We start from the raw sequence: 23,616 nt of genomic DNA on the forward strand, positions 1-23,616 counted from the left end.
TTTTTTTTTAAAGTTTATTTATTTATGAGAGCGAGAGAGAGAGAGAGCGAGCATGAGTGGGGGAAGGGCAGAGACAGAGGGAGACACAGAATCCAAAGCAGGCTCTAGGCTCTGAGCTGTCAGCACAGAGCCCGACGCGGGGCTTGAACTCACAGACCATGAGATCATGACCCGAGTTGAAGTCAGATACTTAACTGACTGAGCCACCCAGGCACCCCTCTAATTTTTTTTAATGTTTGTTTATTTTTGAGAGAGAGAGAGAGAGAGAGACAGAGGGTGAGCAAGGGAGGGGCAGAGAGAGAGAGGGAGACACAGAATCCGAAGGAGGTTCCAGGCTCTGAGCTGTTAGCACAGAGCCTGATGCGGGGCTCAAACTCACAAACCATGAGATCCCGACCTGAGCCGAAGTCGGATGCTTCACCGACTGAGCCACCCAGGTGCTCCAAGAGGCCTCTTGCTTTAAATCTGCATGGAAAGTAATTAAGTTTGGCCAACTCTCTAATTAAAATTCCCAATTAGCAAAGCCCCCATGGCCGGGCTCTGGAGATTCACGTAAAACACAGTGATGGTAGTAAGTGTGTGGGCAGTGGGTTCAGAAGTGGTGTCCACTCAGCGCTGCCTGTTCGCAGACAGAAACATATTCTGCTTTCTCATCCCTCCCACTCAGCATCCTCAAAGCAAACCCCTTCCCCTTCCCCTCAAGAGCCCCCAAGACGTGAAGGTCGGCATGAAGGTTGAAAAGTCAGGCTCATCCCTCCTGTTCAGCCTGCGCAATAGTGTGCACGCAGAGGGGGGTGCAGGGAGCTGGAGCAGGATCTCTGGATGTGCTAATTTATTCCTATCCCCCATCTCCAGCACGATCTGCCGACATATGAAAATGCACACACATTTCTCCATATGGGCATTTTAGCCGGTTTTTAAGATCCTAAATGCTGAAATACAGCGGGCTATGGAAGCTCAGCTAGATGCTGAACTAAATGATTGCTTTGCTCTGCTGGCTGAAGGGTCCCCCTCCCGTGGCCGGGTGGCTCTGGTGGGTTAAAAGCTCCTCATTAGCGCGGGCGCGTGCAAACAGAGTTTAACACACTGAATCGGAATCTACTGGTTTTCGTCCACAAACTCCTAAATAGTAATTATGGGTTACTGTAGGGTGACAGCCCCAGGCTGTTAAGAGACTGCAGCCTGATAATCTTCCAGAGGTCTAGCCAGCAGCAGGACGGCAGCAAGAGGCCAGCTAGTGGATGCGTGCGTCCTAAGAGAGCGGCCTGCCTGGGGTGCCGTCCCTGGTCTACACAGCCCTCCTTCTGCCAGCCTACTGATGCCAGCTCCACCCCCCCCCCCCCCACACACACACACACCACTGGGAACCATGCTCTCCCAGGATCCCCGGGGATCTCCCACCTGGACAGAGCCTGCAACAGGGTCTTAACGGGCTTCTCTCTCCCTCCCCACCAGCTCAAGAATTCTACTATGCAAACCTGACCACACCCATTCACGGCCAAGGTCATGCTCCCAGGATGGGTACACAGCCCCTCCGGTCTCGGCTGCAGGTGACGCTCCAGCCCTTCCTGGGCTCGCCCTAATCCCAGATCCTTTGCCAATTCCCTCCTTTCTCTGTGAGTTCCTCCAGACAGGGCAGTGTCCAGCTAAAAGCCTCTTGCCTAAGCCAAAGCTGGCCACGGGAAGGCACAGGGGCACACAGAAGCCATAAAAAGGGAAGTCCCTGCCTTTGATGGCTGAGGAACCAGATCTACCACGGGGGTCCGGGAGGTGACCTCTGGCAAGGCCCCCGGTGCAGTGCCAAACACACACCCTACGCCCCTCCATGCCAGCACCTGGGTGTGGGGAGGAAGGTGCCAAAAGGCAGAAGACACCAGAAGCGGGGAGCTCAGAGGGCTTCAAGCAGAAGAGATTCTGAAACCAGAAAAATTAAACCAGGCCTACTCTTTTCTTTTTGCTATAGGATATGCGTTTTAAAAATAAGTTTCATACCATGTATATGATTCCATATTCTGCTTTTAGTTTTTTTGGCATTGCACTATGTCATGAAGTTTCTTCATAAATATCATTTTAGGGCACTCACGCTGTCTCATCCCAGGGAGATTAATTTATTTAAACTCTCCCCTTTATTCAGCCAAGTCTTTAAACACTATAAAGTGACTTTACTACACCCATGATTCTGTTTATGCAGCATTCCTTAGTCTTAATTATTTGTATAAAGAGACGGTCTTCCTCCATTAGAGCCATTATTGGCCACAAAAAGTAACTAATACACTTGACTGTAATATCATAAGGGGAAAGGATTCTCTCTTTCCTTCTCATCCAGCCCCTGGCAGGAGGAGGCCACAGTGACTGTTTGTGGTTGAGGGAAGAACAAATAGGTGAGCGAGCGAGCCAGTGTGTAAGTGACCACTCCCCCAGTCTATTTGACTGAAGTTACAATTTGTTAATTCCCCATCAGAGACCCAGGCTCGGCCAGCATATCACTGCATCCTCAACAGTCTCCCTAGATGTTGATACAGAAGGGTTTAAAAAACACAAATACCCTTTCACGAGCAAATTCCAGTATCAAAACTGAGGCCACCGGTACAACGTCTTTGGACAACTGGCAGCATTTACAGAAGCTGACCACACGCGTACCTAGGATCCCACGGGTTTACTCCTGGGTGGGGCCTCCGCAGAAATGAGCAGAAATGAGCACGTACGCTCACCAAGACTCTACGAGGATGTTCACAAGCAGCACAGAACAGCCCCCAAATGGGGAACGGCCCAAATGTTCATCGCCACTAAAACAGCTCATATGTTGTGCTATGTTCACAGAAAAGGAATATTCAACAAAGAATAAACAAACTACAACATGATGTAACACCACGAACGAATCTCCCAAACATAAGAAGCCAGGCACAAAAAGGACACATGCTGCGTGATTCCATTTCTCTAAGGACTGGCTGTCGGAGGTCAGGACCACGGCTGCCGCAGGGGTAGAGTCGGGGAGCGGACACGAGGGGCTCTGGGATGCTGGCTGTCGTCTGTTCCTTGATTTGGGTGCTGGTTTACACGAGCGTGTTCACCAAGCTGCACACTTCCAAAGTGTGTACTTTACTGTGTGCACGCTATATTCTAATAGCTGTTGGAAGGATGCAGTCATTTTTAAACTTCATCAAAAAGAGTGTCCTTAAAGGATGTCTCAAGTGTCCGCATGTAGGCCCCTGGAGGAATCCACGAGCGATGCGGGATCTGTCCACCCGGTCTGCAGCGTGACCTCAGGAAGTTCAGACTGACATGGGATGGGCGAGAGGTCAGGCGGCCCCGCTCAGGACTGGCGGGGTTTCGGGAGCAGAGCCTCCCTCTCTGATGGTCACCCTGTCGGGGCTGGGTCATGCCTTGGGCAGATGTACACCCAGGGCCAAGGCCCAGCCTGTCCCAGGCCACATGCCCAGGCCCCGCCAGGCCTCCTCAGACCTCTTGCTCCCGACACACCACTGCCCACCGTGTGAGCGACAGGTCCAGGTTCCGTGGGGCCTGAAGCCTGTGCGATTTGGGCGGGGACTCTTTAATGGATCTACAATTAAGCAGAAGGCCGTGGAAGGGGCTATGCACACAGGGCCCTGAAGCACAGCCTCTGCTGAGGGGGTCTACGCTGGCCAGGACGCCAGCTGCCTGCCCCCGACACTGGCCCACCCCAGAATGACCTCAGGGGCTTTCTAGAGCCTGCTTCAGCTGGGGCCATCAGTGTCATTCCCTACGGGCCAGCCAGGCGGTCACCCACAGGCCCCACAGAGAAAGGCCATTCCCGACACGGTACCCGCTCTGCCATCCGACCTGCCTGCATCCCTCCTCCACCTCTCTCTCCCCAGCCAGCTCCAAAGCCTCAGAAGACAAGCCCTGCCCGTTCACCTGTCACCCCCACTCATTGCTCTGCTGAACACTTCAAACCACAGGAAGGGACGTTCCTTCTCACACTTCTGACTAGATGTGATCTCACCGGTTGCTGTAGCAGGAGTGTACCAGGGAGCTTCAGGGGGAGGCGTGGCTGTTTGATCAAGGCTTTGTTCTGTGAGCCCCTCAGGTCAGAGCACGCCCAGCAAGACACTAGGGACAGCACAGGGAGCCATCCTGGGTAACTTCCAGAAGGAAGCACAGCCCTGAATCCTCACCTGCCCCTTCACAAAGCATTATTGCCTCTGACGGTTTCCCTGCCTTCTCCTCCCAGCTTGCCACTAAGCAGTCTGTTTGATCTGCGCGTGCTCCTTCTTTTGAATATCTAATTTGAGTGAATCGCAACAATCTGAAAACAGGGAGTGGGGAGGGAATTAAGTTTGAGCAATTACTGTGTGCAGGTACCATTTTTTTTTTCCCATGTCTGGGCAAAGGCAACGTGTCGTAAAGAGTTAACAGCTTTTGGGGCGCCTGGGTGGCTCAGTCGGTTGGGCGTCCGACTTCAGCTCAGGTCATGATCTCACGGTCCGTGAGTTCGAGCCCCACGTCGGGCTCTGTGCTGACAGCTCAGAGCCTGGAGCCTGCTTCCAATGCTGTGTCTCCCTCTCTCTGGCCCTCCTCCGCTCACACTCTGTCTCACTCTCTCTCTCAAAAATAAATACACATTTAAAAAAAATTAAAAAAAAAAAAAAAGAGTTAACAGCTTTGGAGCTAGGTGGAGCTCGAATGGACCCTGGCAAGGCTCCCCTCACTTTCCCATCTGTAGAATGGGAATAACAGTCTTATTTTGAGGAAGAGATAACAGACACAAAGAGCCTGATACAGCAAGGACCCAATAAAAGCTGGCTGTTATTTTCATAAGCTTCTGTACGTTTCACTGCACAAGTAACAGCTATATGCTAATAGCTGTGTTCTGTTCATGCTTCACTTACCAACGTCTCTTAGCGATCATCCTGCGTCAGAACGAATAGATCGAATTCACTTTTACCTGCTGCGTGTTATTCCTCAAGATGGAAATGCCAAAGTTTGCTTAACCATTTCTGGATTGTTTGGGTTGTTTCCAATTCTTTGTTGTTCTGAACAATGCTACAAGGGACCTTTCCACCCATGCCTCACTGGACACGTGCACAACTGTTCCTCCAGGACTGATCCCGAGAAGGGAAACTGCTGGGTCTCAGGGGGTTCTAAATTCGTCTCACACGCTGTCAAGTGCCCTCTAGAAGGAACGCACGGCTGACACTCCCCCGGCAACCGAGGAGAGGGTCCACTTCTACCCATCCTGCCCTTCGTTAAACTTCTAAGTCTTTGCCAATTTGATGACTACTCCCTAGATACTAAGAAGGTTGAGGGGCTTCTTCCTTATGCTTAACTTACATTTCCTTATGTTTATCTTCTACTAATTAACCTATTTGTTACTTATTTTTTTAAAAACTGGGCACTCTCTTCCTTTGTTTTGTTAAGGTTTCTGTCCTTCCGTTGTGTCACATATGTGAGACATGATGCCACTCCCAGTCTGTTACTTGTCTGAACGTTGTTCATGGCATCTTTTCCGTACGAAAGGTTACAGTTTTACTGATGGCTGCAGTCTACTTTGGATGTAGCAAAAATCAGCGGGAACAGAGACTGAGAGAGACACAGTTGGATCGGGGCGGGGGGTGGGTGATGTTAACGGCAAAATCAGGGGCTGGGAATTTCCATGTAAAATTTCTTCAGCTCTGTTCAATGTTTGAAGAGTTCTGTAACAAAAAGGTCAGAAGAAAAGTATGCAATCCCGATATCGTCGAGCGTGTCCATCTATGGCTTTCCCATTCTGTGTCTTGCTTAGGGATTCCCGTGGCAGCCGGAGGGCGGGGGTGAATGAAGGAGTTCACGCTCCTAAGTTGGATTTTTTCTTAATCCGTTCTAGAAGCATTTTCAATTTGCTTTGATAAAGCCTATGAAGTATGGATTTAAAGTTCTGCTCCCTATAACCTATTACTTTAATACTACCCATAGGACAGTGAAAAACAAACTAAATTCCCAGTTGTACTTGTACCTACTTCTGGACTTACCATTCTGATCCAATGCCTGGCTGTAATCGCTCTATAACATGCTTTAACGTTTGGTAGGGCAGGCCTCCCACCCTCACCACCGCACCGCCCCCCCCCCGACCCCGCATCACCGTCTTCTTTTGCAAAGCGGTCTTGGCCCTTTGGCGTTATTTTCTCTTCCACGTGAATTTTACAATCAGCATGGAGAATTCCATTAGAATCCTCCTGGGATGTGGAGCGTGACTGATGGCACAGAACTGATAGGTAATAACACTCATACGATCGTGAGGAAAGGGGATGGTGTCTGCAGAGGGCCTGAGCCACGACAAGCAGTCAATAAACAGGAGCGACTATTATTACTGTAGTTGTTGCTATAAGCGGGGAGAGGGTTGCTGGGGACACGCTGCACCCACCCCGTCTCTTCTGGCCCCAGGACACATTCCCTCTGGAAAACTGTTCTTAGATTGCTTCCGAGCCCATCCCCTTTTCTGCACGGGCCATGGCCCCACGAAAAGAACTTTGGTTCTTTTAGGTCCTTCCCCATGTACCCTCCCTCCAAGCGAGCAGCCCTTCTCACACCCAGGCCAAGACGTCCAGCCCAAAAGTCCTTCCTCAAGCTTTCCCTCTAGACGTGGTCCACTTCTCCAGGCTCCCGAGTCCACGCGGGGCCTGCCAGGGCCCAGGACCAGCTTGGAGATACTGACTCAGCCTCTACCCTGCTCAAACACCGTCTGCTGACAAGGCGCGACCCATCCCTGTGCCCAGGTCCCAGCTTGGGAGGGAGCTCGCGTGCACAAAGTCAGCCCCCATGCCAGGCACGGGCACCAGCTGCCCTTTACCCAGCATGGACCCCAGGCCCCCACCAAGTCTCATAGGACCCGCAGTGGTGGGCGTCACCTGGATGAGGAGACAGGCTCCGAGAGGAGAGAGCGTCAGGACAAAAGTGGGGAAGCTAGGACCCAAAGCCAGGTCTGCCTGACATCCCTCAGCCCCATTCCTCCTAGGAAGGACTGGCCCTGGGACCAACAAATATCCCTAAGAAAGACACCCCCCTCCCCTCCCCGGCCGGGACAGACCGGCACAGGGGCCTCAGGCCCTAGCTGGGGTGTCTCCGAGCACCCCTCCCATTCCTTTTTCTTCGCAAGGACAGCAGCTGCCACAGCATGCAGCTGTTGACAAACTAGTCAGCACGCTGCCGAGGCGTCTTTCCAAGCTGCCTGCATCCTCCTGAGCAGAGAGATACCTCATTAGCGTGCTATATTTCAGCCTCGAGAAAACAATGCATGCCAAGAGACCATAAACAACAAGTACAAATGCTACAGGTCATGGATGATAGATGCCACCCGCAGACGTTCTACGTGGGCCCTGCTTACACAGACGGGAGTGAGGCCCGCTTCCGGGCACATCTGTCTTTCCCCAAACGCTGACGCAGGAAGAAGCCAAGCACAGTCTGTGCTCCACATGCACACGGGGGCCCCGGCTCCCTCCCCCCCACCATTAGCCTTCTCTCCTGACGGGTGAGCTATACTCTTCTCTGACGACGTTCAGTATCTCCAGCCTCTCGCTATTCTACTCAGGCTACTGGTTCTTTCGTTTATTATCATACTTTTTCTTCCCCCCACCGCTTGCTACAGGTCCAGGAATTTTTCTCTTTGAAAAAATAAAGTTTCAAAACACGCCAGCCAATTTCTGAAAAGAGCTGGCCGGCCAGTGGAGAAATCAGGCCAAAGCCAAGGCAAACGGGCTGTCGCACAGAGCTACTGAGCCTCACAGACTGGGCTCTGTTGACCTGAGGGGTGGTTCTGGAAAGGAGGCACCGAGGGTTGAATGCGGTCACTCTGGCCCTCTGGAGGCCGGCTGGGATGGTGGCCGGTGGCCCGGAGCCCTCTGGAGTGGGGACAGACAGGCAGGAGCTGAGGGCTTCTTTTCAGGGTCTGCAGGCGGTGGGCTGCACAGGATGGCTTAGTGCTTCTTTGGTTGGAGCAGCCTCCAGACAGAGAGATCTATGGGACCCAGGCAAGGTGCTGGGGCAGCTGAGGACCCCAGGCGGTCTCCCGAAAGGTGACTGTGAGGAGACACGAAGGTGTTCGCAGTGGTCACATGCTCTGCAAACAACCGAGATTTTACATCCCATTTTCCAGTGATGGGGAGGGAGGTGCAAGGGTACAGTCCCCCTGGGCAGGGGTGTGGTCAGATGAGGGGCCCCGTGAGCCTTGACACTGGAGGGCTGCTCACAGCCCAGCCAGCCGCAGGCATGTCAAAAAAAAAAAAAAACACCCTGCAGGCTATTAAAAAGGGGGCCAAAATGTAGTCTGGGGACCCCTGAAGATCCCTGAGACCCTTTCAGGAGATCCACAAAGTCAAAACTATCTTTATGCTAAGATGTTATTTGGACAGTGCCGGTTTCCAGAGGCTACCATGGAACAGATCAAATGCTGGAAAGATAAGAGATTGCTACCTTCATTAGGCAAGACAGTAAAGAGGTGTGTAAAACTGGAGACCAATGCCACTCTTTAATGTTTTCGTTGTTTGGGAAAATATTTTTCACAACATGTTATGGGTTATTTTCAGTAACATGAAATGGGCTTATTACTATTATTTTCAAATAAATTTAAAATATTTAAATTTCTCAGTTTTAATTTTTAAATATCAATAAATCCATATCAACGGATATAAACTCCCCGCCCTCCTGAAAAACTCTTTGGAGTTTTTAATACATATATTTTTAAGTTTATTTATTTATTTTTGAGTGAGAGAGAGAGACTGGGACAGAGGGGGGGGGGCGGGGGGAGACAGTGAATCCCAAGCAGGCTCTACGCTGTCAGCACAGAACCCGGTGTAGGGCTCAAACTCATGAACCGTGAGATCATGACCTGAACCGAAGTCGGACGCTTAACTGACTGAGCCACCCAGGTGCCTCGGAGTTTTCAATAATTTTTTTTTTAATTTTTTTTTTTCAACGTTTATTTATTTTTGGGACAGAGAGAGACAGAGCATGAACGGGGGAGGGGAAGAGAGAGAGGGAGACACAGAATCGGAAACAGGCTCCAGGCTCCGAGCCATCAGCCCAGAGCCCGACGCGGGGCTCGAACTCACGGACCGCGAGATCGTGACCTGGCTGAAGTCGGACGCTCAACCGACTGCGCCACCCAGGCGCCCCAATTTTCAATAATTTTTAAGAATGGAAAGGGGTCCTGAGACCAAGAGGTTTGAGGATTGCAACTTTACAAGAACTTGAATGACAAGGGCTTTTAAGGGGGCAGGATGCATTGGTGGGTGAATGAAGTAACAAATACAATACAATCTCATTTTGTAAAAAGGGACGTGGGCCTTTGTGTATAATATATGGGCACAGAAGACTTGCCAGCACCTGTTCCAGAATGTTACCGCTAGCTTTTTCTGGGTGATGTTTCTTGTCTGTCATTCACGTAGACTACTACTGCAATCAAATGAAGTGCATAATTGATGTTTAAAGTTTAGTCTATCATGTTCTGAAAAGCCCACTGAGTAGTCTTTGAACAAGTACCACTTCTGAGCCCTTACTTTGGGCCAGGCGCTGTGCTGAATGTTTCAGGGACGTAGGTTTATTTAATCCCAACGATAGCTGTGGATGATCAGCCTTGTTTTACAGATGAGAAACTGAAGGTCAGGGCAAGGCTTAGCATCTTGTCCACGGTCATGCAGACAGCAGGTGACACAGAACCAGGACTCCAGTCTGGGCCAGTCGGTCACCAGAAGCCTGGGCTCCTGACCACTAGGCTAGGTGGCTTTCCCTGCAGGTCCTGGGGCTCCGGGAAAGGCAATGTGCCAGAGCCTACACCTGGGGTCCCTTGGCATCAACAGCCTGTCATGGCTGAGCCTGCCATGTGGACTTCACCTCCGGTGGGCAAGGACCCAACTTTCTTACATGCACCCTACAGCCCCTGTGTCTACCCCTGGACTAAGCAGGTGACTAATGGACAGGACCAGGCAGCCACAGTGCCTCAGCAGGGGCCTGTCGTTGCGCCCGGCCCCTGGGGGAGCTGCGTCTACTGTAGGCTGGCTTACTCCAGCCACCACTCTCTCTTCGGGGCGCTCACCCCAGATCAGAACCCAGACCGGGCCTCCGCGGTCATAGCTGAAGGGTTGACTCTGAGCACAGGTCTCTACCCTCACCTCCCTGACCACAGATGTGGGCATAGAGGAGGTCGAGGGGGTTGGAATGATGGACTCAGGTCATGCACGGCCTCCTCTAGCCGTCGGTCTGCCCACCGATGACCACGTGGCACACTGACAAACTTTGTGCTCCCCTCCCTGCTTGCACAGGAGGTTCCCTGGCTCCTCTGCCTCTGGCACCGGGCGATGCTGTCTGCCTGTGCTCACCCTGGAAGGCCCGGAACCCTCCGTTGCTTCCTGAACCGGTGTGCTTGCAGTGGGAGTTGAGAAACATAATAAATGGGCCCAGCCCCGTGTGCAGCACCTAATTTGCAATAATATTGAAGTCTCCAACAATAACTCATTTACTCTTATAATAAATATATAAAAAAAGACAAATTGCTACATTGAACATGCATTTTCTTCACCGCAAGTAGCTGCTACCCCAGGGAGAAAGCCCTGTGCTGCTAACTAATAGTAAATCCTTTGGAAAATCATGTGTCATAATGATGGACAACCAGGGAAGGGGTATTAAATAGATTTAGAGGTTAGCTACTCTAACAAGAACAAAAGACGTCCTTTGCAAACCCGCACCTATAAGAGCACAGATCAGCCTCTGATTAGCACTCACCTTCTGACAGCCCAGGTGCAGAGAAGGCAAGAAAAGTTTCTGTCCTGGGTGGGTGTGGCTGGCTGGGTGTCAGCACAGAGGCACTGGGCAGAAGGAGCGTGGGGGACGCCTGGGCGTGTGCGGGCTCCAGGAGCAGGGCTCTCCAGCTCTGCCAGGATCCCTAGGGGGAAAGCCTCACCTCCATTTCCTTCAGAGAAGAAGCCAGCCCATCTTATGCATCCAGGAAGCAAAATCTCAGGGAGCACCCATAAGGCCCAGCTTAGTGCAGACGTGGGATATGCAAGGAGGACGCTATCTCTGGGAAGAGAGACTTGACCTTGGGGTAAGGCTCTGATGGGCAAGCCCTGGGAGCACCAGCCAGCCTTGGCTGTGGATGCTAGGTAGGGAATGCTTCCTGCAGGAGCTGAGCTAGTGTTAAAGCCCAGTGGCCCGGGCCTGAAGGACAGAGCTGGGGAAAAAACTGCCTGGTTCTCCCGTTAGTTTGGGACTGGTATGGCCATGAGTCATTCTTTCCAGTCTGTTTCTCCAAGTTCCATGATTTGCCTTCCTCAATTTGGGAATCCTAGTCTCAAGGACGGGGTTGACAGCTGTGTCTCAAACCCCCGAGCAGTCCCTTCCCGCTGTCTGCCGTTCTCTGTATGAGTCTCTGGTGTGACAGAGGAGGAAGGTTGTAGGACTTGCGGAAAATGCCCAGGCTCTGGGGCTCCAGGAGCTGGGGATGGCCCTCGGGCAGGAGCAGGGTCTAGAGCCGGCACATGGCATAGCCACTTGGAGCAATCACGGCCGAGTCACCTCAGCAGTACTTGGAGGGGCAGAGGCACAATCTCACCACAGGCGTCCAGGGCCGCCGACCCACACCCTGCCCCCAACGACAAGCTGGCACTCAGCTGACAGTGGGGTGAGTCAAAGTCACCTGTAAAGTTCAAGTTCTGGTACAACTCGAATCTCCCTACAAACCCCCCGGGGGCCGGGGGCCCGCGGCCCGCTCTGGTCCTGTGAGACCCGAGCCAAGTTGCTCCCAACCACAGAACTCAGTTTCCTCACCTGCAGAATGGGGGAGTAGCTCAGACACTACGCACCATCCATACAGTTCTCACCACTGGGTTTGCTCACTCGGTCAACGAATACGAGTAATTTACCGCCCTGAAATACCCCATAGAGACAGAGGCAAGTCCACGAAAACAGTGTTGCAAACCTCGTGCTTCCCTTCAGAGCGTGAACCTCTCCAGGCACCAACGAGCATGTGCGGGTTCTGCAAACCCACCTTTGCCGACATGCACAGGCACCACTCGCACTGTTGTGATAGACTTTGCTTAAAACTCCATATTACGTAGTCTTAGCCCAACATACTTACTTTTAGGATTTGGAGATTTCCCCCAAAAACCTTAGAAAGAGAAACAAACTACTAAACCAAGCGGAGAAAGCCGGGGGCGGGGGCGGGGGCGGGGGGGGGGGTGCGCTGCAGTCTGGAGCACAGGAGGGGATGTCCTTTCACCTCTGAAAATAGGCTCGCTTACATTTCCTTCCTTCCTTAGCTGCTCCGTTCCTCTGACTTCAAAATACAAATACAGATTTGATTTCATGGCGCTTTATGCTTCTGGGATTGCCAAAGTGTTCCTCCGCTGGCTTCCAGCATCTCACTTCTGGAAACCTTTCTATAGTTTCAGCAACACTGTCTGATGATTGATGACTATTTTGTGAGTGCTATCAGTTTACTATTTTAACCAATATATCATAAATCAGGAAGAGGGATGCTGGGTCCAAATGGAGAGTGTAGCTTTCACTCATTACCTGGGAGGATTATAGCCATTTCATAAAATCCATTATCTAGGGAAAGGATCCTATTGGCGGGGGCCAGCAAAATTCATTTCATGCTTCAAAAGTTTGTGATGGGGCTGGCTAGAAAAAAAAAAAACTAAATTGTTTGGAAGGTGGGGATCATGATTTGTTTAAAAACCACAAATGGCCAAGACTGAGCTGTGTCCATTATACCCAAATGGCACTTCGTACTCAAATGCTGAGGCACTGTCAGTCCCAGGGCCCAGCCCCCTGACCACAGCCGTCCCAAGTCTCACCAACAGCCTGACAGAGCAGGAAGTGCTGCTCCCTCCCTGCCCCCACTCCAGTCCAGGCCAGGGTCATCTCTTCTAGGCCCCGTCGTGGTCCCCTCCATGGCCTCCAGTCCTGTCTCAACATGGCAGCTAAAGGGGTGTTCCTACACTACCACCTGGTCGTGTCCTTCCTGCTGCTCTGAGGATGCCTACGACATCAGGTGGCCCGTCTCCTTGCCCCTCACCAGTCCTGGGGTTGTGACTTCTCTCCCCCACGCCCCCCACCTCCAGAGGATGCCCACACCCTGCTTCCTCTGTCAGGAATGGCTTCCCCTCCAGAATCCAGGGGAGGGCCCTCCCAGCTGACAGCTGCTGTTGCCCTATGATCTACTACTTGAGGGTTTCCAGCCATTTCTCCTTTAGCACGGTCACTCTGATTTGATTTGTGGTCGCTGTCCCCGTTTCCCTAAGGCAGCCACCAGGAAGGCCTTACCTCCTGACCTAACTTTGTTTCCAACTGGTGAAAGGAAAATACCAATGTCTGAGGAACCAGTCCCGGCAAGGCAGGGGGTTGAGGGGGGCCTCCCTCCCTGCCTGTCCTTCTCCCGAGACTGTTTGTCTAGCCAGGTAGCAGTTTACAAGGCCTTAGGGGCAGCACCACCCCACTGGGACAAGTCCCCTCGCTTTTAGGGCCCCAGGGGTCCCCTGAAGGCCAGCCAAGCAAGGGCTTCTGGGAAGCCCAAAGAAGGAAGAATCTAAAAGAGGTTTTACAAAAAGGGCAGGAGGAAAGAGGAGGGATGATGAAGAAAAGTGTCTTCCAGATTTTGCCAAGTCTCTAGAACATTCTTTTTGAGTATGACTTTGTTTCCTTCTCTCCTGAAAGCAACGTTCCCCCAATTCATTCCTCATGTGAAAACAGCACCTTCCCCAGGGAAGCTCAGATTTAACACACACGTGTTCCTCAGAGCTGAGGCTCCGCAGACAATAAAGATTCTTGTCTTCGAGTCCTCCTGGCTGCTAAGACCACCGGGAATTGAGGCGGTGTAGACTGAGCTCTCAGAAGCTGGGCTTTGCCATGTTTCAGAAGAAACTCGCAGTTCAAAGTTCTGGCTGGCACCCCAAGAGTTTGAGGGGCCAGGAGTAGTGCGTCTGTCGGGAGCGGGGAGCAGGGGAAGACAACGCTTGTGGCCAAGGATGTGAATTCTCTCACCACCCGCACCCCCCCTCCCAACCCCATCAGTCCCCATCCGGCAGCCTGAGTCACTTAACTTTCCTCCAGTTCTGTCCTTAGGGTCCAGGGTCCTCCCCTCCCTCCTCCTGTGCCCTCCCTGCTGTGACCACCAGCTCCCTTCCCCACCGCGCACCGCCCCTCCCTCCCTCCCTCCCAGCCGAGCCCCTGCCTCTGGAGCTGCAAACTTGGAGCGCAGCGGACTCGGACTCGACTCGGGGAAGGCGCAGGGAGCAGAAAACACAGGCCAGGCCTGTGCAGACAAGCGCGGCTGCCTCCTCATTTCCACTTGAAGCGTGGCAGGAAAGCTACCTTTCTCCTTCAACTTACCCTGCGTGGCCGGGAGGGAGGAGGGACCCCGCCTGATGGGGCGGCAGTGCTGGGAGGGCACCGGTCTGGAGGCCGCCGAGAGCCGTGGGATGGAGCGGCGGGAGGGAACATCAAGTGGCCGCCGGGAGGGAGGGGGCGGGCGGGAGGTGGGGCCGCATGAATCATTTATGACCGGGCGGCGGAGGGTTTAGGAAACGCTCTCTCCCTCGCTCACTAATGTAAAGGCTGGGGATCTGGCTGCGGCTGCTGGGCAGTAAACCTTCTTGCTGGGAGAAGTGGCCCACCTGCTTGTCCTCCAGGGTAGGGGCTGTCCCGGGCAGAGGGTCCAAAGCCTGGGTAACCGTGGTGCCCCGAGCTCCAAGCTCTGCAGCCCCAAAAGAGGGCCAGGGTGGGACCTTAGGGACATCTGGACCTGAGGGCCTGCTGGGTAAGATGGGGAAATTGAGGCCCACAGCGGGGAGGGTGACCTGTACAAGGTACACAGTGAGGCTGTGAAAAAGACATAACTGCCCCCCCCCTTCACAGCCCCTCCCCACTATCTCCTGCCTCTTCTGGAAGATTACCTGGTTCCCTCTGCAGCTCCTTGCAGACACTGAGAGCCACAAAACAAGGGAGCAGAGTCCCCGCAAGCAGGGTGGCCCCTCACACGCAGGGGTCACAAGAGGACCTGACTCCATCCCCAACAAGCTGAAATGACACTAATTGAGTTTCAGTCTTCTGAATGTGAAATCCTTTTCGGGCTGCGGAAAACCACTCCCCACCCTTCCTTTCCCTTTCACAGGAAGGGGGGACATGGCAAGCACCCTGGGCAGGAGTTGCCATCACACAGAAGGTTGGTGCCTTCGCTGCTCGCTTTGCAGGGTGGGGGTTCGCCAGGTGAGGTCCGCCAGGAGCCCTCATCCTGCTCAGTCTCCACCCTCCCACCTCCACCCCCACTTGCCAGGTGCTGAGCCAGGAGGATAGTGTATTTTCCGCCAAAGGAGCAAGAGGAATACTGGGGTGGGGAGGGGTCAATATCACTGTCACCTTTACCACTCTCCACCCCCAGTGACATTCTGTACCCTTTTTCCCATTTGGTTTCAAGGCCTCGAGAATAGAATAGAATATGAAAGCAGACATTCATTAGGTCCCCAAAAGGGAGGTTCTGCCTTAAGTCATGGAATTAACATAAGTATAAGATGCTTGAGCTCTAACCGGGCACAGAAAGGGAGGGGGGAAGGCCTGACCTGGAGGAGGAACCAGCCACCCCCTTCCCATGCCCTGACCCACCCTGGCCCCTGGCTCTCCAAGCCCTCCCACACACACCTTCAGGAGCACAGTCTGAGGCCCAGAAAGCAAGACTGGTCTCTTACAGAGGGGGTGGAGCCTAGGGGACCCACCCCTAAGCCAGGAAGCAGCCCAGGCCTCCATGGCTTCCCTCCTTTTTCGAATGCACTGGTGCCTCCCTCCCTCGGCATAAGGAACAAGGAGTCATCAAAGTCCAGGCAGTTCTGCCCTCGGGCACAGGGTGTCAGGCTGGACTCAGCCCCCCTGCCCCTCGGCTCTCCCCTTCCTTTGAAGAGGGGTGCTGGGTCTAGGGAGAGGGTCCGACCTGCCTGCGCACACCGAGAGCGTCTGGCACAGAGCACAGGGCCAGGCCCCCTGCCTAGCAGGATCTGGGTCCCCTGGATCCCAGCGTGTGAACCCCACGCACTTCCTCTGAGCTGAGTCAAGGCTGCTTCCTGCGGAGGGCAAGCTGGGGAGGAGATGGCCAAACCAGACGCTACTTGGGGAGTTGCAAAGGGGTCAGAGGTTTGTCTCAGTCGATTACACAAAGAGCTCATCCCCAAACCTCTTAAGTCAGCAAAACTAAAAAGCAGACCCCTTCTTGGGTGGTACTGCCTCAGATGGCACCACAAAGCCCACAAAAGGAAAACAAGGGAAGTGACCCAAACTTTGCCTCAGTCTCAGGGGAGCGAAGGGCCCAGGGAGGCTGGAGGCTGGCGGAACAGCGCCTCTGTCCCTGTCCTGAGGGAACCCGTGCCCAGAGTGCACACTTCCCTCTTGGTGTTGAGGGCACCGTGGAATCGTGACCCTTCCAACAGGAGTCAGGCGGCAATTGTGTGGGTGGGGGCAGGGGGTCACATGGAGACAGTTAGGAACTGGCCTAGCAGCTCTTTGCATGCGCATCCAGTGAGATTCCTCTCGGGTGAGGGCATGTGGCCATTCTGGAGCCTCCAAAAGTAGTACCATTACACCTTCAGGCATTCTAGAAGCTCAGGCTGCATTTATCCAGCCCTCCCCATCTCCCAGCACCCACTCCTGATATGACTCACGGAGGCAAGTGAGGGTGGCCTGAAGGGGTAGAATCCCCGACATCATCAGCCTTCCCCTCGGGGCTTCCGTTCAGAGCCCAGAGTGGGGGGTATCACTGACACGGAGGAGGCTGCTTTCTGGGCCCCACAACCATCTCCAGAGACACTCCTTCCCAAGGTGTGTGCTCCTTCCATGCAGGCCTTCCTCACGCAGCCATGACTCTGAGCTCGTTCTCCTTGGCCAGGTTTGGGGGCGTTTAAACAAATCCCATCTGTGACTTACGAGTGCCCCAGAGGGAGCAAAAGCCATGCTGTGTTAATGCCTGCCACAAGGAAGGGAACGTGGAGACACCCCCAGGCAACCTACCTGTCACCTCTGTCTCAGATATACAGACACTCAGCGATCTGCACAGCGCAGGACTCACAGGCCCAGAGGGTCATTTCAAACTGCCCGAGGGAGCCCATAACAGAAATAGCAAAAGTGGGAGGCACAGCCTGGCAGCGAAACCAGCCTACCTCTGTGCTCTCTCCAGGCGGGTGCAACCTCCCAGAGTCACATTCCCCAGAAGTAGCCTCTTCACCTCCCTCCTGTGTGTGCAGGCCCCGCAGTGGCCTCGAGGGTCCTCGACAAACCTCCTGTCTCCACTCTACCCTCAGAGAGCCTCCTCTGACAGGTTCTCACCCCGACACCAGCTCTCCACACCCTAGAACCTGGGCTCACCAAAATCGAGTACATGACGTCCAAATCCAGTTACTAGCCACGAATATCTACCTGTTTCTTCCGTCACCCCCCATATACAGGTCATTTTGTTGCCCGACTGGCCTCTACATTCACCCTAAGATGCCTGCAGGCCCACACCCTCCCCCCTGCCCTTGGCCCCTCTTCGGGCCTTCCTGGCTGGGCCACCCTGGCCTCACTCTCCTGTGGCTTATCTGTGCCTTAGAAGAACATGGCATATCAGAGCCTTCATTTTATTCTGAATACAGGCAGTTCCCGCTTATAAATGAGCTGTGTTCTCAACGTTCCGCATTTTGTAAGCCGAAGATTTGAAACTCAAGTGTTTCTTCTAAATAATGTACTAAATAATGTATCGTGGGTAGGTTTCCAGGTTAACGTGCAGCCGCCGAGGTGACCCATCATGTGGCTAGAATACGGCATGTTTGCAGTTAAAACCTCTATTTTGAAACTACAGCGCTTAGGAGTTAAGCAGACTGAAAGCCAGCAAATGTTCGATTAAAACAGAACGAAGACTGGTGTGTTACTCATGTTGAGTCCCGGTGGTTGGAGCAAAGCAGAAAGTCATCGTAAAAGCAGGGCTGGCTTGTGTGGATTCCACCGGCTTGTGTACTCTTGGGGTTGGGGGAGGGGAGGGCACGGATGGGCAGATGGTCCTGGCCGGAGCCTAAGTGGGTTGGGGGTACAGCGGGGGAGCAGGTGCCTGCCAGAGAAGTATCTGTGATAGCTCTTCTCACGGGGACTCAAAGCAAACCTGGGACTTCCCGGGTCGTCCAGTGGCCCCTCTCAACACACCAATGGGCATACTGTCTTCTCACTGGCCTGCTGACCTCATGCACGAAGACCCCTCACCAATAATAAGGCCATGTTGTGAGCGGTCTAAGCCAAGTCCTCCAACAGCCCAGCCACAGCAAAGGCTGCACGTAGGGCTCCAATCACTTTGCAGCCTGAAGAAGCAGGTAACTGTTAGCACCGATGAAAACCAAAGCTCACACCGGGAGCTGACAGCCAGCCCCGTGGCTGCTTCCGGAAGCCCTCTCTCGCATCGTACCCACAGGCAGCTGAGGGGGCCCGGAAGGCCTCTCTTTCCACTGCGTAGGGATAGATGGGAGACCGGGGCTGCCACCAGAGAGCACAAACACAATTTACCTTCTCAGCTCTTAGACGGCCTGAGCCTGCTGCCCTCTCTGAGCCGGGGCCCTCAACACTTGATCCGGATTGTTAAAACCCCCTCATTCATCACAGTCAGCACAGACACCCGTAAAGCAATGATGAGCCAGACAGCCTGCGTCTCCTCAAAGACCTGAGAACAGGACCTTGGCCCACCTGCCCACCTGCACACTAAGTGCTCACAGCAGACCCATCCCAGCTGCAAAGGGATTCCAGCGCTTTCCAGCGGTCGCACCTCCGGCCAGTCGAGCTCCGGGGAGAGACAGAGACAGAGGCAGCCGGGCAGACGCTGCTCAGGACGTTTACAAACAAGGAAACAAGAGTGTTGAAATCACACGGCCAGCTTGGTGGCAAGACAGACACGAGCCTGGACTGCCAGGAGGTCCTGGAGAGCGAGGACTGCCGTGTGTCTAGCACGCGGCCTGGCACCCAGCGGCTCACTGGCAGAGTGGCAGGTGAATCGCGTCCCTCTGTGAGGAGGCATCCCCTGTGTGGGCATTTGCTCATTCCACGAACATTTAGTAGATGCCTTTGGGGCCAGAGCTCATTCCAGGTCTCCTGCTCCCTCTGTGGCTCCCCTCTCATGTAGAGTCGTGGACTCGGGGGACCTGGTTTCCCCGGGCTCACGCTGCAAGGCACAGGTAAGCAAGAGGCTTTGAAGAGCCAAAGAAAAGGGCAGAGGTGTTGGAGAGAATCAGGAAAAGTGACCATAGGAAACTCCCCAAGTGCCGCGGCCCCTAAGCTAAGGGACCATCTGGCCATCGGACGGTTTCCGTTTGCCATCATAAGCAAGTCGCTGCAGGCTTGCCTGCCCAAGGCGGGCACCTTTTGTGACTTGTTCCCTTTGGGGAGAAAGAGGCAGAAAAAAACTTGCACACGGGGCCACGTCACCCCTTCCATGGCGGCTGCACATCTCCGTGTTCCTCCTCCCCATCTGGGGTGGCTCGCCCCTTAGATGTATAATGAATCAGGCAGTCGCTCATTAATAAAAAATGACAAGCGATCATCTCATTGAAATCCATCGAGCTGCCAGAGCCTGCAGACACAATCCCTGCCTCGCTCTCCGATTCCTCTGTGGGCCGGCGGTAATGAGTCTGTGGGGTGCACGGGCCAGCGAGTGGCGCTTACCGTGCAGGCAGGCAAGCCACCTTTCTGCGGTGGGCGGCCCAGGGCCCGCAGCTTAGTGCCTTTTCATCTGCATTAACAAAGGAGCTCAGCTCGGCGGGGCCCCAGTTCCCCCCAAGTCAGTAAGGTAGGGGTGTCACCAGGCTGCCGAAAGCTAATCCTGCCCTTGCATCCAAAATCCACTGCATCATGTACCCAAGGGGGCCTGAGACCCAGCCAGACTTGGAGACTAAGCCATTTGGATGCTTTTTTTGTCTTAAAAAGCAAGGGAGTGAGCAAAAGCACTTGACGGGATGGATGGTACAGGGTGGTTGGTCCCCAGCCCTAGGTCTGGCACCAAGATGCCCTCCTCAGCTCCTTTCACCGGGAGCTGAATCACAGGGAAGCCAGGCCCCGGTCAAGGGAAACACCACCTCCAGGAAGCCTCCCAGGATGCTCCCACAGGCCTGCCAGTGCATTTGTTGTTTTATGCTTACTTTAGCATTTACTACATATGGGGCCCTATGTCCACTGTGCTGTTTTACAACGTTGGAGGCTGGTAGCCTTGACCGCAGACAGCCCTGGGATGGCATTCAGGCTCTGCCCCTCACAGGCTATGTGGCCTCAGGGATATCAGGGACCTGAGTTGTCTCATTTGTACAATGGGTGATGGAGCCTCTTGTGTAGAGAAGATGAAATGAGGCCACGTATTCAGAGCCTGAACCCATCACCCCATTATTGTACCATGAATGACAGCTGTCATTGCTGTAGGCACAGGTCTTGAGGCTCCTGGACCGTAAGGGCCGAGTGGTCTAGCCCTTGGCCTTGCTTGAGTCAATTACACCAGGATCACCGCTGCTGTGTGCCTCCCGCACGTGGGGGTTGCATCTGGGGCCATAATAATGAATCAGCTCCAACTGTCACGACCATCCTGGGAGGCAGGTATGGTTACCCCTACAGGACTAGAAGTGGGGTAATTCGCCCAGGGCCTCAGGGTCATGGAGCCTGACTCTGTCCTTACTGCCACGTGTCTCACACTACCGCTGTCCTTCCACTACTCTGGAGCCCTCCATGACTCCCTAGTAACAATGCAGCCGGGCCCAGGCTCCAGGATGAGCCCTGCTTGCACATACCCTTCTCGCAAGACCTTCTTCCAAGACCAACGGGTTACACCCGGGCCCCTCGCACATCTTTGACGCACTAGCTGCCTGAAATGCCCACCCCGGGGCCTTCCACATCCATCCTTGGCCACTCCTCCTTCAAAACCGGCCACCCGTCCAAAGTGCCCCGTGACCCCTCCCGGTCATGGTGACTATTGCTGAGGTCCACTCCCAGAATCCTGACAGTGAGCTGAGTCCCAGGGGAGCCCTCCGAGCTTCTATAAATAACAGTGACAGCTGCCGGAACAGAGGCAGCTCCAGGGCCTGGGCCGGGGGCTTTTGTGAATCTCAGGACCCATGATGAAGGCAGGGCAGGGAGGATGCGCCCCACGGTGCAGGCTGAGCAAGACGGGATGTGAAGTGCCAACATTCACGCAGCTCTTTGGCGGCCCTGGGAGCAAAACCATGCCTTGGAGCATCTTGTGGCATTGAAGGAGACAGAAATTCCCGCCAACGGTTGACCGGGCCAGCCTCACACTCACCTGTGAATCCGGAGGTAAATCTGGACGCCGCCCTGGCCCACTGCCATTGCCTCCCTCCTGGAGGACTTTAACAACACCGCCCCCCCCCCCACCCCGCCCTCTTGTGCTCACCAGTCTATTCTCTGCACCACCCTTGGCCACCATGATGAGCAGACAGGGCGGGGCGAGGCTCACGTTGCTGTATGTGCTCTGGGACTGTTAGCACGTGTCCTAGGAAGTATGTACAAGTTTTCAATAACAAAAAGGGGGATAATCTGCAGGGTTGTTGTGAGGCTTAGCTGCCTTACTCATCACTCATTCATTCATCCAACACGGCTTCCGGCTCTTGTTTCAGGAAACAGCCCGTTTCTACGAGAGGGGAAGGGGCCACGTTCTGGTGCCAATGGCATGCAAGATGAAGGAGGGATAGAGCAGAGAGGGCTCTGGACCCCCAGGCTTCGGCTTTTGCAAGCAACTCAGGGTATGACCACAGGGTGTGCCCCCCCTCCCCCCCCTCCCCCCCCCCCCCGGGCCTGAATGACCTCACCTTTAAAAAGGACAAAGGTTCCTTCCATCTCTGATGTTGCCAGATATTTGGGAGGACCCAGGGGGAGAGTCCCAGAAAATAGCAAGTAACCCGGGAGGCCTAGCCCCAGGCACCCTACTTTGGAAGACTGATGAAGAACGCCCTTGTAATGAAGCTATTAGCCAGGGTATCTTGGGGCACAGAGAGGCCACGCCCCACTCTGCTGTGCCTTGGCAGAGCCTGGCACAAGCCCAAGCCTCGTGCGGAGGCAGAGCCAGGGCAGGAATGCTCCAGTCCTGCCTGAGCCTGGAACACGCCAGGAGACGGCCCATTGCAAAACCCGGGCCTCAGGAGGTGGAGTCTGCACTACATTAAGAAACACTTTCCAAATGAGATAATTATTTAATAGGTAATAAATGGAGTCAGGGAGGGGGCAGAGGGAATTCAGTCCCTGGCACTGCATGCCCTCCCCTCCTAATGCCTTTTCAGCCAAGCTCACCTCCACCCCTTGCCGGCTACTGAGAACCAACCCATTGGCCACTGGGCTGCACAGAGGGCCCACAGCAAAGTGCCAGGCTGAATCCAAGCTGCCCTGTCCTCCGACAATTCAACAGCTTGTCTCTTCCCCGTCCTGCCCTAGGGACTACAGGCTCCAATAGGGAAGACAGCAGGATTCAACAAGACAAAGGTGGGACCAGGAGAGGGCAATAGTCACAAAACTCAGAGACCACCCATTGCTGGCCCCGAAGTCTTGTCTCCTCAGAAAGCTTCATCTAGCCCTGCTTATTTCAACTCAACAAAGTGGAGGTGGGGGTGTCAATGGAGGCAAATCTATGGACATGGGAGAGGAAGGAACAACCACATGCCAGGGACCATGTGGAGCGCCTACATGTACATTTAACCGCACAGGATGTTTGTATCTTGTTTCTTGATGAATAATGACATTGAGTCTCAGGGAGGCTAAGTGACTTGTCCAAGGTTGTCAGCCCCAGGAACCAATCCCACTCTTGCCTGGCCTCAAAATTTGCGCTCTTTTCACAGCAACAATGCTCTGCACCCCTCCTCCCCGACCCTGAACATTCGGCAGGTGCTCACTAAATGTGAATTCCCTTCCTACCTCAACCACTGCAGACAGACACAGGCAATCCCAATCTCAAAGACTTCAAGTGTCTCTAGTAAGCCTTCCCTCAGCCCTCCTCCAAGGAGAGCTCTAAGAGAGGCACAAGAGAACTAGAAGCAACCATGACTCTGAGTGGAGGGGCTTACAGGCTGAGAGTGAGTCATGAAAAGAGGTCCAATCATAAGAAAATGGTAAGGAGGGTTTGCAAGGGCCATGAGTCATGATCAGGCTGGGAGTGCAAAAAAGAGATTAAAGAACAGTATGGGGGTAGTTGTCCACAGGGGGCTACATTGACAAGGTATGGTCTGGATGGAAATGGCTGGAACATAGTAGGGAACTGATAAAATGTTGGACAGATGGGTGGGTAGGTGGATGGATGAATGGGTGATGGGTAGGTGGAAAGATGGGTATTTAGATGGATAGATGGATGTTTGAATAGATGGATGGATGGATGGATGGATGGATGGATGGATGGATGGATGGATGAGTGGGTAGACGGATGGGTGTTTGGTTGGATAGATGCATGTTTGAGTAGATGGATGGATAGGAGAGTATATGGGTGGATGTGGATGGATGGGCGGTGGATGGATGGATAGGTGATGGGTGGGTGGGTAGGAAAATGGATATTTGGATGCATAGATGGATGTTTGAGTAGATGGATGGATAGCTGGGTGGGTGGGAACTCTGTATCTGGGCATTTCC

General features: G+C 53.7%; 1 protein-coding gene across 3 annotated transcripts in view; it reads right to left on the reverse strand.

Moving 5' to 3' along the window:
• The window catches only part of GLI2 (GLI family zinc finger 2), a 257,356-nt gene that overhangs the window by 106,331 nt on the left and 127,409 nt on the right, over positions 1 to 23,616 (reverse strand). The window contains exon 1 of one of the 3 annotated variants that reach the window (XM_045479498.1): positions 14,344 to 14,457. The exons of the other annotated variants lie outside the window; for them this stretch is intronic. The gene's annotated coding sequence lies outside the window, so the exon portion shown is untranslated. Of the gene's footprint in view, positions 1 to 14,343; positions 14,458 to 23,616 lie in introns of those variants that run through there. 3 annotated transcript variants of the gene reach the window in all.

The sequence above is a fragment of the Leopardus geoffroyi genome, chromosome C1 (assembly GCF_018350155.1).
Source record: "Leopardus geoffroyi isolate Oge1 chromosome C1, O.geoffroyi_Oge1_pat1.0, whole genome shotgun sequence".
NCBI lineage: Eukaryota > Metazoa > Chordata > Mammalia > Carnivora > Felidae > Leopardus > Leopardus geoffroyi.